At 41.3% G+C, this 18,747-nt stretch overlaps 1 long non-coding RNA gene across 1 annotated transcript; it reads right to left on the bottom strand.

Annotated features, from left to right (window-relative positions):
- Nucleotides 1-8,718: 8,718 nt before the first annotated feature.
- LOC309537949 lies at nt 8,719-12,966 on the bottom strand. Its single transcript, XR_014222071.1, has 2 exons — nt 10,123-12,966; nt 8,719-9,619 (listed from the first exon to the last, which is right to left on the bottom strand). It is a non-coding gene; the product is annotated as an uncharacterized lncRNA (long non-coding RNA).
- Between the last annotated feature and the right edge of the window lie 5,781 nt (nt 12,967-18,747).

Raw genomic sequence — 18,747 nt, 5'->3', positions numbered from 1 at the left:
TATTCTAAGGTTGCCCAACTGAGGAGATTATGACCATCAGCAGGTCTCCGATATTTGAAACTTCTCAATAAATAAGAATGAATGTATAATTCCAGTCTTGGAATTCCAGATTTACGTTATTGAAAGCCACTCAGATTTCTTTGAAATATGGACTGGAATATACATTTCCTAAATCAATAAGATAACTCATAATTACCCATTGTTTTTCATTCTAAAAACAGTGCCCTTCATCACCACTGCCACCAAATATTCTTAATTTGATAAATGCAGACACACAACACAGTTTTGATTTGCTTCACCAATTTATTTTGATTATGAACAAAGGAATTTTTTACACATATCCCATGTTTTCATGAGCCAAAGCCCCACATTTCTACTTTAGATTTCTATTCCCTGCATCCCATTCACCAAATTGAAGCCTCAGGAGTCCTGTGAATACCAGTTGCTCTGGACTCCCATGTTCAGACAAGCAACCACCACTTCCACTGTTGCAGAAAATAGTGGAATCCAAAAGGAAGAAGACATTGCTCTCTCCTAACTACCTTTAAAAGCTGACTTGCTTTGGTGAAACTATAGTTTCATAGCATCGTGTTTGTGTTATCATGCCTGAAAAGTACTTGTTAAGCATTGATGTCTTGGCCAATTCACAAAAAGCTGGTGATGCACAGCCTTTGACGACCTTATCAGGAACTTCACTGTTGTCTAGTAAAGAAAAAGAGACAAGGTCAGATGAGCGTCTTGGTAGCAACCGGTGTGTGTGTGTGTGTGTATGCAAAAGAAAAAAAAAAGGCCCACCTTATTTTTTAATAACTATGTTGAGCAAGTATAGAAAGCCTCTGAAAATCACCACATGAAATGCATATGAGAGAGGTGTTAAGTTAGAAAGAAAAAAGACTATTTTTTTCTTTTCTTATGGGGCAAGGACTCATCTTCATTGCAAGGCGGTTCTACTTACCATGAACAAGAACAAATTCAATGCACTGAGTCTCCTCGTTGTAACACTTGATGGCATTTGAACCCTTAGAAACTTCTGATTCAGCTACACCAAGGTTTGGGCACTCCTGCCCATTCAAGCGCCTTGGTGGCTCTGCAAGAAGGAAATACTAAAGTCAAGACATGATTCCAGCCCATTTATCTTTATTCTTATTCCTAGGCTTCAGTTCTCTAATCTTGTGAGAGGGTTGCAACATCTCTACTTCATTCTGTTTCTGCAATGAATGATGTTGATGATGCAGATATTTAGACCTGAGATGAGCAGAGAAGCAGTGGTATTTTTTAGGGAATGAGTTGGGGAGTTTATTGTTGTGAATGTGACTTATTGGCCACTGTTATTTTTGGTGCTTGGTTTATTATATATAGTGTTCAAAAACTAATTACATATACTTATGTAGTGCTTTTTACTATGAAAAGGGTATATAATTTTGTTTAAGTATAATATGCTGCATACTTTGTTATTATGTTGGAAACACCTCTGATTAAGGTTACTATGTAAAGTTTTTAAACAACAAATGAATGAGTAAATAAATAAATAAAGCCTTGGTGTTTATCTGTTAATTTATTAATGATTATTATATATCACTTAATACTAAAAAGAGTCTCCCAGTAGTATAAAAAACTCAGAAACTACAATAAAATTTAATTTTATACCTAAATGCATTACAGTGCAATAAAATATAAAATCTCAAAAAAACCAAAAACATCAGCATATATTGAAGTGTGTTTAAAGTGAAGGAACCCTTCTGTCTTCAGTGCTCCAATATTCATAATAATAATAATAATAATAATAATAATAATAATAATAATTTTATTATTATTTCATTATCTATACCTTGCCCATCTGGCTCAGTTCCCCCAGCCACTCTGAGCAGTTTACAGCATTAATAAAGCATCCCCTAACTTACAAAATGCTACACATCACACTAAGATTCTGCCTCTAATATCCACAAACTATAAAATTATTACATCTGCAGTTCAAACCCATCAAGGCAAGTCCCATGGTGAACTGGGCTTTCAGAAAGCAAGGGGGAATGTTTTGTACACTTGTTGAGTGATCAAAACTAAGTTTCAATCTAAAATTTTATTTTTTTCCTCATGGGCAGGTAGGGTTTCAGCCTGCATACCAGTTGGAGCTGGTAGACAATTGCTGTGGACACAGAATTGACCTGCACCTCCTTGAACAGCTGTGCGTCCAAAATGACTCCCAGGCTGCCCTCCTGGTCTTTCAGAGGCACAGTTACCCCATTCAGGACCAGGGAAATCTCCACACCCACCCGCCCCCTGTCCCCCAAGAACAGTACTTCTGTCTTGTCAGGATTCATCCTCAATCTGTTAGCCGCCATCCATCCTTCAACTGCCTCCAGACACCCATACAGGACCTTCACCACCTTCACTGGTTCTGATTTAAAAGAGAGTTATAGCTGGGTATCATCCGCATATTGATGAACACCCAACCCGAACCCCTTGATGATCTCTCCCAGTGGCTTCATGTAGATGTTGCAAAGCATGGGGGAGAGGACGGACCCCTGAGGCATCTCACAAGTGAGAGCCCAGGGGTCTGGTCTGAACACTCATCCTCCCACCACCACTTTTAGAACATGGTCCAGGAGGAAGGAGTAGAACCACTATATAACCGTGCCCCAGCTCCCAGCCCCTCTAGACGGTCCAGAAAAGGGGCAAGCAACTTAAGATCCCCAGGCTGGATGCGGCCCAATCGCCTTCTCAATCCGGCCTGCAGACGGTCCCGGAATCAGCATGTTTTTACATGAGTAGAATGTGTGGTTTTATTTAATATGCATCTCCGGCCCACCACATGGTCTGAGAGACGGTGGACTGGCCCACGGCTGGAAAATGTGATTTTTGTTTTTAAAAATGCTTTTAAAATCCCCTCCAAAACCCAATAACTTATTTTTGTTCCCAAATATTTTTGTTCTCAAATAGAGCTCAACAACTTTGCCCAAGCAGTGCAACTTTTCTTGTTCTCCAGTTAGATGGCATCCAGCAGCAATAGATAGTTTCACTAACTACCTCTGCAGTTCTGCCCCACCAAGATGAGTCCCAGAGTGAGCAAGAGGGGGCATGTGTTCTTATCTCTCTCTCTGTTTCCCCAATTTTTCTGGGGCGTTCTCTTCCACACACCCAGTGGTCATTTGAAACTCTTGGGGAGAAAGTGCTTCTCCATGACATACAGATGGTGATGCTGATTCCAAGAATTTTTCAAACAAACTAGGTTAGGGCATGTACTGAACAGTCACGTAATCTGGTGAACCGGGTTCGCGTCTCCGCTCCTCCACATGCAGCTGCTAGGTGACCTTGGACCAGTCACACTTCTTTGAAGTCTCTCAGCCCCACTCACCTCACAGAGTGTTTGTTGTGGGGGAGGAAGGGAAAGGAGAATGTTAACCACTTTGAGACTCCTTAAAGGGAGTGATAGGCGGGATATCAAATCCAAACTTTTCTTCTTCTTCTTCTTCTCCAAAGAATTATTGAGGCCCCATTGGGAGCTCAATATTTACTTACTTATTTATTTATTAGGAATTAAATTTGTATACTGCCTTTCATGCAAAAATCACAGGGCAGTTCACTACATATTTTTTTGACATACCGTATATCAAAATTCTGTCCCTAATTACTGGCAAGGGAACATTGCACTGGCACTCAATCAAGTGATACAACTTTTTTACCTCATGTCATCTAATTTTCTTAATCTTTTGTACACTTGTTGAGTGATCAAAACTAAGTTCAAATCTAGAATGTTAATTTTTTATCTCATCCCGTTTTTGAGTTATGAGGGTTTGAAATTTCAAAGAGAGAGAGAGAAATTTGACCTTGCCAGAATACACACAGGCCTTAAAAGCTCAGCCCAGCATTGAGATATGTCAAAACTAAAAACACAAATCCCTGCAGAACCTGAGCTTCATGATATGTCACATGATGGACTTACTCTAAATCTAAAAATCTAAGTTACCAAATTTTCAATTTTTAATAAAGGATTTAAAAAATAAATATGATTTAAAAATTCAAATATATACTGATTATTTAATATTTCAAAGAGCGACCTGCAAATTTCACATTTTTCAAAATATAGTTTGTACATAAATGTCTGCCTTATTGAATTTTATTTGGGATAAATGGGTCTTCTTGGAGTAAAATATAACAGAATAAACAAGATCTCAACTATAATATTAGTTGCTTCAGGCATTTCTTTAGAAAGTTATTCAATTAAAAGGTGTCTGAAAAGCTAGTTAGGCTTTTCTTGAGGTAAAAAAGTTGGATTACTTGATATTGAATGACCCAGGAATGCTTGTCTTAGAGTAAAAAGAAAAGAAATTTGAAAGCTCAATGCTATTTATCTTTGGCAGTAGATAGAGAGTTGATAGATGGATAGATGATAGATAGATAGATAGATAGATAGATAGATAGATAGATAGATAGATAGATATACTTACTTTCAGAAAATCCTTGGTTGCAGAAAATTTTTTGACAGCAATAGTAGAAATTCTGGAAGTATTTGTTTTCTACTGAAGAGAAGGTGGCATTTGCTGAGATGCAATCTTCAGCACAACCCTTGTTCTTGTAGGTCTTTACAGAGCCATCTGTTAGAAAGAATTGAAGGAATAGCAATATATGCAAAAATTCTAATTGATGAATGTACAGATATAAATACATTGGGTAAATGGGTGATTTAAGAGAAAATACCTGGCAACAACTGAATTCAGCAAAGTAATCCATAAAGTAGTTTCTTTGAAGTATATTTTTTCTGCAATACCATGTGAATATTCTAGGATAGTTCCTTAACAACTTGCACATAAATGGGACTAGATGGACTTCCTTTTCTGCCCATACAAAAGAGTCTAGAATAGTTTGATCCACTACCCATCTCTACCTGATATGGAACTAGCTGATCCAGGGGCCTGACTCATGAAGCTTCCTTATATTATGTACTATATTTCTGAGAGACGGGAAAAGATGGTTTTTCATCTGTTTCCTCTAATTTTCTAATCTCTTGAACTCACTTCTCTCTGGCTATCTCAATACAAGAAATCTTTTTGCATGCAACCTTCTATGGGGAAAAGCAGTTATATCTGTCTGAGTATGTTTTTTCCTTTTTAAAAAATTTCTGTGGCTTCATTTGTCAACAGAGTATTTCAGCATTTGATGCTATGTGCTGTTACTATATGTTGCAGCCCTATTTGGCATCAGCTAATAGTGCAACTAGATAAATGGGTTCCACTCTGGCGGGAAGGTAAATGGCGTTTCCATGCACTGCTCTGGTTCGCCAGAAGCGGCTTAGTCATGCTGGCCACATGACCCAGAAACTGTACGCCAGCTCCCTCGGCCAATAAAGTGAGATGAGCGCCGCAACCCCAGAGTTGTCCGTGACTGGACCTAATGGTCAGGGGTCCCTTTACCTTAATTGGAGACTGGTTCTAAAAGGAGAGAGTGGGGTGGTGGCATTGGGGACAATATTTATAAGATGTGGCCAGGATCAGGTAAATTCATTCTGATTGGTCTGAGAATCTCCATTCACCCCTTCCTCCTTTTCAGGAGTGTTGTTTGCATCCCAGTGTGACAGTGGATAGGCTGCGCCTCTGGTCATTGCCTACTCTGGCCCATGCAGCGTCCCAAATCTTACAGACATGCCTGTACAAGAAAAAACTCAAAAGTACATGAGAGTGTAAAGCAGGGGTTGTCAACCTGGTCCCTACTACCGACTAGTGGCCATTTCAGGGTTCTAGGTGGGCAGTAGGGGGTTCTACAGCACAAGCTGAATCCTCCTTCCATCGAGCACTGGTGGGTGGTAAGGAAAATTTACCATCAAGAAAGATGGGCGGTAGTGGGCAGTAGGTATGACTACCCTGGGGTAAAGTGAAGTGACTTCTGGTTTCCCACAAGATGGAACATGGCATGAGCTCAGAAGGGCTCGATCGGTAATGGGCTTTGAGGGGGAAGACGCAAAGGCTACGCATCCCCCCAACCCCCAAGAGGGAGTCTTGGGGTCAGCATAGAAGCATTGTTGTCAAAGAGGAGTTTCCCGGTCTCTTCATCTCTTTGTAAGGAGAGGGGAAAGGGGGATGGTGCTGATGCAAGAGAGTAGCAGCCCATGATGCCGGTTCCAAGAAGCAGGAAATCTCCATATCCCCATAGTTTAACAGAGCAGAAAAGGGAAATCTTACAAATGAAATTTAAAATTGAACAAAAAAATCTGGCATGAAGAAAGGGGTAAAAAGAAAGTTCCCTCTTACTTGGTAAAACATACTCTGCCTTGAGTAGTATATGCACCCAGTGATAATAAAGCTGATTTCTATAGACACCTGGAAGAAACAGTGTTAGACTATATGGAGGAGAAAATAATTCTCCTAGGAGATCTGAATGGAGTTGTTTCGAAAAACGATAGAACTCAGAGAAGTGTAGATAATAAAACAGGACAATTATCTCAAACTTTTTCCAGTTAACAGAAATTTAGTAGACGCTTGGAGGTTTAAACATCCAAGGGCAAAGGAATTCCCATATTATACTGAGCCGAACCAGTATGCCAGCAGGTAAGATGGAATTTGGATCTCAAAAGAATTAACATTAAGAGTGAGAAAATTTGAAATTGATCCAAAGTCCCTATCAGATCACAATTCAGTGTCCTTGTTCCTGAAGGGGAAAGAAAGAGGGCGGAAAAGATAGAGGATGAATGAAGTGTTACTTATTGATGAAGGAATAATTCAGAAACCTTTTGAAGAATTCTTCAGATTTGATGTGGGAAATACTATGGACAAAAACAAGTAAATTCACTGCATGCATGACATTAAAAGAAAATTTAATGAAGATGATGTATTGGTGGTATTTGACGCTGACTAAACTTGATAAGGTATGTTGGAAATATAAGGAGAAGGAAGGGAATTTATTGTATATGTGGTAGACGTGTCCTAAGATTAAAGCCTACTGGGATATGCTATATAATGAACTGAAAAAGATTTTCAAAAATACCTTTAGTAAAAAGGTATATGAAGGAACATTGTAAACATTTGAAAACACTTGCAGGGTTCATTTAAAATATTGATAGGTTATGATTTGATACCTGTTTATAAAAATTAGAAGTCTTTTAAGTATGGGGATAAGATAAATATGGTGATTTAGAAATGCTAAAAGTGATAACATATGGAAGTCAGGGTGGGGGACAGGAAGAAGTCAAAGATCAGTTAGAGCAAAGATATATGTGGTGAAGAAATTTTATTTGGTTGTTATAAAGGGGAAAAAAGAAAATAATAATAATAAATATTATATTTAAAATATTAAACAATAGAAAAATTCTTCAAATTTAATATAAACAAAGGAACTAATATTAAGACTGTCTGGAAGACAGGGAAAGCATCCATGAGAGGATTTTTCATCCACCAGAATGCAATTCATAAGAAATTGAAAAAGAAAGAAAGAATGGAAATATTAGAGGAGATGAAAATAGTAATAATAATAATGAAAAAGAAATAGCTAAGAACCCAAAGAACAAGATGTTAAGTCAAACTATTAAAATGCTTCAAACTTGAATCAGGAAACAGAATGGAAGATAAAAAATGTTAAAACAAAAAATCAGACTAGTGTTGGAAATGTAAAGAAGTGGCAGGCAAACATATGTTTGTTGGACCTAAAAAAAGATGAGGGAAATTTGGGAAGGAATATATAAATAATTTTTAAAGATGTTTAAAAGCTCATTCCCTAAAAAGAACTAAACATTCCTCTTAGGGATCATGCGGGATGAAATTCCAAGAAACTTTAAGAAAGTATTTATGTATGCCACCACAGCAGCAAGAATCTTGAATGCCCAGAACTGGAAAATGGAGACCTTATCAACAAAGAGTTACTGGCTGATCAAATTGATGGAGTATTCAGAACTGGACAAGCGGACAGGTCAGATAAAAAGATCAAACAATACAAAAAATTAAAAAAATGATTGAAATATATTCAAACAGTATTTGAAAGACCATTATTGAGAATATATATATTTTTTTTACCACTTTAGAGTATTCCAGTAAGAAAAGAAGAAGAAAAAAGTAAAACATAATGGAATTAGGTTATTGAATAAATGGCTGTGTTAGGAGGGGCAGTCAACTAAGTCAAACTGAGGACTGAGGTAAGAAGGGGAGGGAAGTCAAACGGAAATGGATTACAAATGAATCAAATCAATCAATAAATATGTATTTTTGTTCTTTTTTCTTTCATCATGTTTTAAAAATATATGTTTAATCATGGAACTTTGAATTGTCAGGCATAGCCCTACTGGCTTTAGCCCAAACGTAGCAGAGTTTTCCTGCACAGCGAAGAAGCTAGTCGAGGTGGAAATGACTAGTCAGCTAGACTCAGAATAACTATTTACAGGATTTATTAAAAGGAAAAATAAAACCAGCAGAGTTTCTGCATACAAAGCAAAGCAAATAAATCCTTTCTATCTCTCTCTCTCTTAACCATACACAGCACTTCTAACTCCTAACACACCTAACACACCCCAAACTGTGCTAGCATTTCTAGATAACAGAGTTGAGTGCTGGTCGTTAACCAATCAGAGTAAGTAGTTTCTAGGTCAAGCAGACCTTGGCTTTCTGCCAAGAGTAAATTGACACTGCCTTGAGTTAATTGTTTGAAGCCAGAATCTGCAAGTTCCCACAAAATCAATTAACAGAACTGAACACCCCCTCACAGATTCTGCTGGACAATTAACATCAAATAACACCTATGTAGGAGATTATTTTTCCAGCAAACCTAAACCCTTGCACATTTGCTTGTTCTTTATCTTTGCCAATGGTTTAGTTAATACATCTGCTACATTTTCTTCACTTGATACATAAGTACATGTGATTATATTGTCTTGTACACAGCAACGTACATTTTGGTATTTTACAGAGATATGTTTAGAACGTGATTTGAAACCCTCTGTTTTACTTAAGGTTATACAAGCCTGATTATCAATGTAAACTTGTACTGGTTCTCCACAATTTACATTTAAATCTGCTAACAAATGCTTGAAATAAATCACCTCGTTGCACAATTCACTCAATGCGGCGTACTCTGATTCCGTTGATGACACACTTACAATGTCTTGCTTGCGTGACCGCCAGCTGATTAAAGCTCCACCGACCATTATGACTAGTCCTGTGACAGATTTTCTATCTGGCAAATTTCCCCAGTCACTATCACAGTAGCAACTCAACATTTCGTCCTCGGAAGAATTTAATTGTAACATATAGCCAATTGTCTGTTTGAGGTATCTCAGAACTTGTTTTACCCCTTTCCAGGCATTTAGTGTGGGTTTTGAGACCAATCTACTTAATATGCCTACTGCGTAGCTAATATCAGGTCTGGACCACTGTGCTAGATACAATAAACTTCCAATTACAGAGTGATATACATCAGGATGTTCAAATTCAGGACTCTCATCTATATGAAGTGTTTTTATGAAACCTGGATCCATAGGCACCGCTGCCCCTTTGCAATCCTGCATCCTGTATGTAGTCAGTAGTTGTTTAACTTTGTTCTGCTGACTAATTAGGCAGCTGCCATCTTGGGCCCAGCACACTTCCAACCCTAGATATGTCCTAACCGGGCCTAAGTCTTTCACTTTGAACTTACTGGACAATTGCTTGGCAAACCTTTTAGTTTGTTTATCTGTTTTACAGGCATACAATACATCATCTACATAAATCAGACAAAACTCTTGATCACTGCCTGTACCACATACATAAACACAATTGTCAGCTGTACTCTGCTTGAAACCAAATGACACTAAGGCCTCATGGAAACACTTGTTCCAAGATCTTGCAGACTGTTTGAGACCATATAGAGCTTTGTTTAATTTCAACACTCTATTGGAACCTGTCTCATAACCAGGCGGTTCGGCTAGATACAGGTCTTCTGATATTGATGCATGTAAATATGCAGTCTGGATATCAAAATGGTTTAACAGGAGTTTTCTCTTTGCTCCAAGCGTTAAAATCAGCCTTACACTGTCCCCCTTAGCAGTAGGGGAAAAAGTCTCATCATAATCTTTTCCAGGCCTCTGAGAATATCCTTGAGCCACTAAACGAGCTTTGTATTTGTACTTTCCTGTCACCAGAGGTTTAAGTTTGTACACCCACCTGCAGCCTACAATCTTTGCCCCCTCAGGCGCTGCTACTGGTGTAAAAACCTTGTGCTCATTCAGAGAGGACATCTCTTCCTCCATTGCCTGTTTCCAGAGCTCTGCCTCCTCTTTTGGTAACTTTAACACCTCCTGAAAACTCTTGGGTTCTGCAATTACACTAAACACATTTGCAGTATCAGGAGAAAAACGCACCGGAGGCACTCCTTTGTTTTGTCTTTTAGATCTTCTGGGAGAAAATTTTTCTTCTGACCCACTTTCCTCCTCAGAACTACGACCTCTCTTTTGTTGCTTAGCAACTGGTCTCTGGCTAATTCCACTTTCTTGAGAGCTCTTATCTGAACTTTCCTCCCCCTCAGACTCTGATTCTCTATGTTTACCTTCAGAGTCATGAAGCTCCTGGGAAGGTTCAAACCAAACCTCAGTATTGGCATGTAGTCTCTCCCAGCCACTATGTTCACAAAAACTGGCATTCCTGGAGATCACAATGCCATTTGTCCCTTCAGCAAAACGGAAACCTTTTCCCAGCTCCTGGTAACCCACAAACACTAACTGTTTGGTCTTAGGATCTCCCTTCTTTCTGATTTGTTTTGGAATTAATACCCAGGCTTTTGATCCAAACACATGCAAATGGTCAATTTTGGGTTTTTTCTGAAACAATTTAAAGTACGGGGTTGTACCTATTGTTTGATGAAAGAGCCTATTTTGGAGATAACACGCGGTGAGCATGCTCTCCCCCCAATAAGACATGGGCAAATTAGCATCATCAAGCATGGCAAACATCATATCTTGTAAAGATCTGTTTTTTCGCTCTGCAACGCCATTCTCCTCTGGGGAAAAAACGTTCGTTTTTCTATGCCCAATGCCACGCTTTTGTAACCAATCTCTAAAGGCATTTGACATAAATTCGCCACCTCTGTCCGTCTGTATCCTTTTGAGCTTAATGGACAGAAATCTTTCCACAGATGCCACCCAGCCTTTAAACTTAGTGAACACGTCACCCTTATTCTTCATGGGAAAAACCCAAGAGTAACGCGTGGCGTCATCCACAATTGTTAGTGAAAAGCGCGCTCCACCCCTGCTTACAGCAAATGGACCAATTACGTCCATGTGAACCAGCTGTAGCGGTGACTCACTAACTCTGTCACTTCTGGGGTAAGAGACTCTGTGGGTTTTAACCTTTTTACAAACATTACAATCAAGGTACTTGTTACAACTCTTTAAATTACCCCCATCAGCCAATTCAGACATTTTTAGTACACTTTTCCAGCAAGCATGCCCCATTTTCCTATGCAATAAGTGCACACAGTTGTCATGTATAGCTTTGTTATTCACTGCAGGCTGAGATTTACTGACTACTGCTGCAACTTGAGATCCTGCTTTAAGCCAAAACAAGCCTCCCTCTGACTTAGCAGTGCCTAAAATCTCACCAGCCTTCTTAATAATGCAACTGTCTCCTTCAAAATACACTTTAAACCCAGCTTTCAGCAAACAATCTACAGACATCAGATTGCTCCTTAATGAAGGCACACAAAGTACATTTTGCAGGCATTCACGAAGACAAGGAACAAAAACTGCACCCCCCGAAATCACTTCGGAAGTACTTCCGTCTGCTAAAGCCACCTGGCTGCGCTGTGCTGAGTTCTTGGAAACAAACAATTCATCTGAATTTATGATGTGGCGAGACGCTCCCGAATCGACCACCCAGACCGCTTGTTTCTCATCAGCAATCTTGACCTTGGCAGTCACCAGCTGAGCCGACTGTTTTTGTTTGAAGAATTTCTTTTTACGCTGCTGCTGCTGCTGCTGATCTCGTCTCTGCTCCTGCACCGGCAACTGAGACTTGACCAACTCTGGACATTGTCGTTTTAGATGCGCTGAAGACCCACATTGGAAACAACGCCTAACAGCAAACGCTGACTCCTCACCAGTACGCTGCTTTTGCTTCACCTCTGGAACGGCATGAGAACTCCTTCCAAACCGCCCGCCAGTAGAAGTCTCTGCAGCCAACGACCTTTCTTGCCTCTTCTGCCATTCTTCAATCAAACGCCCAGTAACGTAACTGACTGATAAATCACGCTCCTGTATGCCCTCTAGAGACAAAACTAAATTATCCCAGCTTTCCGGGAGAGAACTCAAAATAATAGCCACCTTCTCCTGCTGGTCTAATGCACAGTCTCTTTCCTGTAGCGCGGCAAACTTTAACTGTAAACTGTGTAGGTGTTCCTGCATTGTAACCCCAGGCTGTAACATTGCCTTGTACAATGCCTTGCGAATGAACAGCTTGGAAACCGCTGTCTCGCGCACATGGAGTTCTTTAAGTGCTTGCCACACACCTCTAGCTGTCTTGATTCCCCTCACATATGGCAACTGGGAATCTTCCAGCCCCAAGACAATTGTGGCCCTTGCTCTTTGGTCTTTATCGAGGTCTTCATCATCAGGCTTCGTAGGAAACTTACTCACCACTTGCCAGAGACGATCCCTCTGCAGCACTGCCTGCATGCGTTCCGACCACAGCAAGTAATTGGAGTCATTCAGACGCTCAAAAGCCATCTGAATTGGTTGTGAGGCCATCTTGAGAGCGATGTCCCTGGAACCCGGAACCAGCTACTCACGACCACCGAGAGAGAAAACAGGAACCACAGCACCCAGCACTCACACGCTGCAGCTGTTGTCCTTGTGTCCGCTGCGTCACCAGCTCACAACAGTCAGGAACCAGCCAGTGTCCATCTGCTGCACCAACAGGAACAACAACTTCTGGGACTGCTGGAACCAACACCGTTGATGCTGACACCACCACAACTCAGGCTGGCAGCACAATGCCCATAACCTCATGGAACTTTGAATTGTCAGGCATAGCCCTACTGGCTTTAGCCCAAACGTAGCAGAGTTTTCCTGCACAGCGAAGAAGCTAGTCGAGGTGGAAATGACTAGTCAGCTAGACTCAGAATAACTATTTACAGGATTTATTAAAAGGAAAAATAAAACCAGCAGAGTTTCTGCATACAAAGCAAAGCAAATAAATCCTTTCTATCTCTCTCTCTCTTAACCATACACAGCACTTCTAACTCCTAACACACCTAACACACCCCAAACTGTGCTAGCATTTCTAGATAACAGAGTTGAGTGCTGGTCGTTAACCAATCAGAGTAAGTAGTTTCTAGGTCAAGCAGACCTTGGCTTTCTGCCAAGAGTAAATTGACACTGCCTTGAGTTAATTGTTTGAAGCCAGAATCTGCAAGTTCCCACAAAATCAATTAACAGAACTGAACATTTAATTAGAGGAAAATCAAGTTGTTACAATGTGATTTGATGAATGTATGTCTAAAGCAACCAATAAAAATGAATTACAAAAGAGAGAGAGAGACAGAGTAAAGTGAAGTGACCAATGGACCCAAGTCACAGCAGTCTGCTTTGCTTTCAGTGGAAAACATTGCAGGACTCAAGGGAAGAAAACAACAAATGAAGGAGGAGGAGGAGATTGGGTGGTCTGTGTGGGCCGTACACAGTAGGAGGACAAGGAAAATGCTTGTCTGTTGCTTGGTTAGCCCTGCGAATGAAAGAGGCAATTGTGGAGGGAAACTGTCCATCCCATCTGAGTTAACAAGGACCAAGTACTAGCTTTTTTCAAAACGACCTTGACAGATTAGAGAACTGGGCAAAAACTAACAAGATAAATTTTAACAGGGAGAAATGTAAAGTATTGCACTTGGGCAAAAAAAAATGAGAGGCACAAATACAAGATGGGTGACACCTGGCTTGAGAGCAGTACACGTGAAAAGGATCTAGGAGTCTTGGTTGACCACAAACTTGACATGAGCCAACAGTGTGACGCGGCAGCTAAAAAAGCCAATGCAATTCTGGGCTGCATCAATAGGAGTATAGCATCTAGATCAAGGGAAGTAATAGTGCCACTGTATTCTGCTCTGGCCAGACCACACCTGGAGTACTGTGTCCAGTTCTGGGCACCACAATTCAAGAAGGACACTGACAAACTGGAACGTGTCCAGAGGAGGGCAACCAAAATGGTCAAAGGCCTGGAAACGATGCCTTATGAGGAACGGCTAACGGAGCTGGGCATATTTAGCCTGGAGAAGAGGAGGTTAAGGGGTGATATGATAGCCATGTTCAAATATATAAAAGGATGTCACATAGAGGAGGGAGAAAGGTTGTTTTCTGCTGCTCCAGAGAAGCGGACACGGAGCAATGGATCCAAACTACAAGAAAGAAGATTCCACCTAAACATTAGGAAGAGCTTCCTGACAGTAAGAGCTGTTCGACAGTGGAATTTGCTGCCAAGGAGTGTGGTCTCTTACTTTGGAGGTCTTTAAGCAGAGGCTTGACAACCATATGTCAGGAGTGCTCTGATGGTGTTTCCTGCTTGGCAGGGGGTTGGACTCGATGGCCCTTGTGGTCTCTTCCAACTCTATGATTCTATGATTCTATGATTCTAAGTAAGATTAACTAAGTGATGAAGCAAAATGTGCAAGCCCAAGGGGACTTTTTACAGGACAGATTATACACTACTAAGCAGCTGGCTACAAGGCGTGGCTTGTGGATATCCTTAATGGCATGCAGGTCTTGGTCCAGGTGTTGTAGGTTTGGCAGTCACCTTCTATGCAACCTTCTATTTCACCACTTTGTGCAGCAGAAGATTCCTTGGGCTGGATTCCTAGTGGGAATGGGAGGTGAAGCCCCACCCTGTCAGATGGGATCCCTCTCAGGGATCTTGGAAGAATGTATTCCTTGTCCATACATCCAGCTCAGCGGTTCAGGGGACAGAGCACCCCTTGCCAGTGTCTACTTGAGGTTCACAGGATGCTCTTCATGCTGTTGATGGATTCTAATATTGGTCATCCCCAATAGTCTATCAGTCAGTAGGCAGACTGGTTACATGCCCAGTGTCTGTGTCAAAGCTGTTTATCCCTGTAATCAATAAAGTTGTGGACTAATCTGAACCCAACACATGTCTCCTTGTGTGCATTCACTTGCTGCGTACCTCATTGCTACATCAATGTGTCTGCACCAACGAAGAGTAGACTCTGATTTGGTTGCTTTCTAAGCAGTTGGGAATTATCATTCAGTGAGGGATTGTCATTTAAGAATTAAGGGGGAGCTATGAGACAAATGTCAGAGAAAGATGAGGCCTGAATATTTGTGCACAGTTTGTTCACAGTAAGCAGCTGGTAAAAGTCAGGAGAAGGTTACCAGTGGCTCTGTGGATCTATGAGGCTTCCCTGAGTCAAAGGTTCCACACTCTATTAGTTAATGATATGGAAATGTGCCATCTCAGTGGCTCCTTGCAGACTCTGGAATTCCCTTGCTGAGAGAGAGAGAGAGAGAGAGTTTTCAACATAGAGAGAGATGGATGGGTTTTCTTCTTTATTTATTTATTTATTTTTTGCTTTTATTGTACCTCACAAGAATTTAGACTAGATCCCGCCTTGTTGTCATTTTACAAGTGGGTCTCAACAGGTTTTTGGAGAATGACTGCTTTTACTGAAAGGGTTGGGGTTGTGTTGTTTTTATTGTAATTATTGGTACATTTTAAACAGATTTTTAATATAGTTTTAATTCTAATATTTAATTGTTGAAAAAGTTGAGTTCCTCAAGGATGGTGAGATCAGCATTCTGTTGTCACACTAGATACCCGAGAGACCAAAGGATGCACTCACACACTTTGAGTTAATATGACAGAAAGGCTTCATACTCACTTAAATAGGTTTCAGTAAGCTGAGAAAAGCAACTTCCTCCTTTGATACGACAAGTATTCTTCCTATTTGCAAAACATTCCACAATTTTCACTGCAGAGAGGAGAGGAAAGGAAACATAAGTTGTTCAGTGTTTGAGAAACAGAATATTCCAAGCCAAACACAAGCAATGTTAATGGTCTCAGGATCCACATGAAGTGGTGGGTTAGAGGCTGCATGCACACCAAGACACATCTCTCCCCGCCCCCATTCCTCACACAGGAACATCTCCAGACACAGAAATGGAAAGACACAAAGCCTTCTTCCCATTTGCTAGTATGCATGCTAAATCAGGGACATACTCTTCCCCCCATACCCACTACATGTTGTTGGCCAGTGAATCGCAGAATGGGACTTCAGCAGTCTCATTACATACTTTCACATTCAGCACACTGGTAATGGTGCTTCCCCTTAACCAAACAAATCAATTTGGGGTCGATGAAGAGAGTATGGGGAGAAATGTACATGAGAGTGTCTTCCCTATCAACCACCCACCTCATGGAAATAATGTCCATCAAACCCTGCCAAGGACCTTAGCCACCTGAGGGAAGCACGATTGCCACAGCAGAGCAAGGGCTGAATCAACAAATATGGAAAGTTGGCAACCTGCAGATATATGAGGCCCACGGACCACAGTTAGGTGACCTCTGCTGAAAGCAATGGGAAGATGGCTGAGTCTTCATGAGATCAGCATAGGAATCCCTACAATTGTTGACTCTAAAACCAAACTCCCATCCACTTCCAATTTTCCATTTAATATTCCCAATCATGGGCTCAGGAAGCAAAATTATGAACAAACCTGGGGTGTGTCTTTGTGAAAAGGCATTGCACACAGTGCACAGATGCAGATTAGCACCATGGGTGTTTGCCACAAGTACTGAAGGAACTCTATACCCAACCCAACAGGTGGGGATGAACTCTTTGCCCCTCTGATGTGGGTAACATGGCTTGGGTTTGCCTAGGCATTAAGTGAGCTCAGTGTGTAAAGCATGAGACTCTTTATCTCAGGGTTGTTGATTTGAGCCCCGTGTTGGTCAAGGGATTCTTGCATTGCAAAGGGTTGAACTAGATGGCCCTCCCAGTCCCTTCCAACTCTACAGCTCTAGGATTCTATGGGACTTATGTGAGATATAAAATGGAGCCATAATTCAGCCACCTTTCCCCTCACTCCAGGCCTACTTAGTAGCTGCCCAGCTGTATAAAGCTTCATCATAGGTCTTCAATCCCCCCATGAACTCTAAGTATGCTCCATAAATCCATAATTTGATATATTAATTCTGGCATAAATTTAAATACCGCAGTAAGCAATTGGCACCTTCCTGTGCTTTGGTTTGCCTGCATCAATCTCACCTACAATGTCCTTTCCTTTCTTGGTAATTTCCCTATTTAAGTGAGTGAACACAACACAATATCCCCTTTCCAAATCCTTTCCTTGGTAGTTGGGAGGAGATGGAGCCAGGTGCGGGCTGATGGCTCTGAAAATGGGGTGGCATCCGCTTAACCACATCCAAGGGATCAGGGTGGGGCAGCACTGATGATATAGACCAGCCTTCTCCCCTTCCTTTGCCCTCTGAGCTGGTGGGTACTACTGCATGAAGGGGGGGGCATCAGAGTTATCCCTGCAGATCAGGGTGATTAGTCACATCCACAGATCCTGGGTCCCTTTCCTGATTACAAGCATCCAACAAGATGGCACATCCCCCTGTATAAAGGGGGAGTCCAGTGGAAGCCGCAGCCACCACTGGAGGAGAGAAAGTCCACTGAGCTGGACTCCAACCCTGACCAATCCATGGCAATTGGGGATGCCACCCTGGCCAACTCCACTGCTGAGAATAAAATGCCTCACCTGTTGCAGTATCAGTTGCCATGACCACCTCCTGCGTGCCTTCCACCTCTGGCACTTCCTGCGAAGCAAAACCGGTACTTACTTCCAAGGCATCCAAACCTGTTGAAATTAAATTAACAGCACCTTGATTAGGATTTTGTGTTTCTTGCTTCTGGCAGCTGACAAGCACTTGGAAGTTACAGGTGCAGTAGGGCTCTTCCTCCACAGAACGAACAGGAGGGGAATGGGATGCCTATGCATGCTCTTTCTGTGCTTTTCCTTTGCCCTTAGGGCCCCCCTTAGCCTTGCCTTTACCTGGAGCCATGCTAAATGCACCCCACTCCCCATAATAATCCTGAGGCTCAAAAAGGCTCTGCAAATGTAAAAAATTCCCCTTGCCCCATTCCCTAAGGAGATATAAGCACACTTTCTAAATGGACCCTCAAGACCCAACCACTAAAAAAGACTCAATATCAGCTTTGTGGTTGAATGGGGAATTTTGAATCTGATCTCTCTCAACTCCTGGGCTCAGTACGCTAACCACTACACTACTTTGCCTCTCCTGCTTCAAAATGTGGCATATGGACACTTCTAGCCCCTTGACTGAATGTTCTTCGAGAAAGAATTCAAGATCTCAGGCTCCTACTCACCTGGGCAAAGGATGACCAAGAGGAGACAAGTACTCAAGAAAGTCCTCATAGTGCTGAAGAGATCAAAGTGCTCAGAACAAACAAGCCGGTGAAGGATGGAGGATGAGCCTAGTTTGGAGGGTTTTATAGGCCAAGAAGGGAGCCTGAGGGTTCCAGGTGAAAAGAACTAGACCAGTAAGGGGGTGGGAAATGATGAAATTAGAGATTGCATGCTTTCCCAGACATGGTGCAATTTTATACTGGAACACAAAAAAGGATTAACTCTTTTTTGGAAACGGTATGAAATTCTGCCACCTGCAGTTTGCACTCCCTCCCATTCTCAGGGTTAAGAAACAGGTATTTTCCTTAATTGAATCCTTTTTGAGAACCCTGTGTAATTTCACCAAATAACCCCCTAGTATATCC

The sequence above is a fragment of the Podarcis vaucheri genome, assembly GCF_965113315.1.
Source record: "Podarcis vaucheri genome assembly, chromosome: 7".
Lineage (NCBI taxonomy): Eukaryota > Metazoa > Chordata > Lepidosauria > Squamata > Lacertidae > Podarcis > Podarcis vaucheri.
This window is presented reverse-complemented; position numbering and strand designations above follow the sequence as displayed.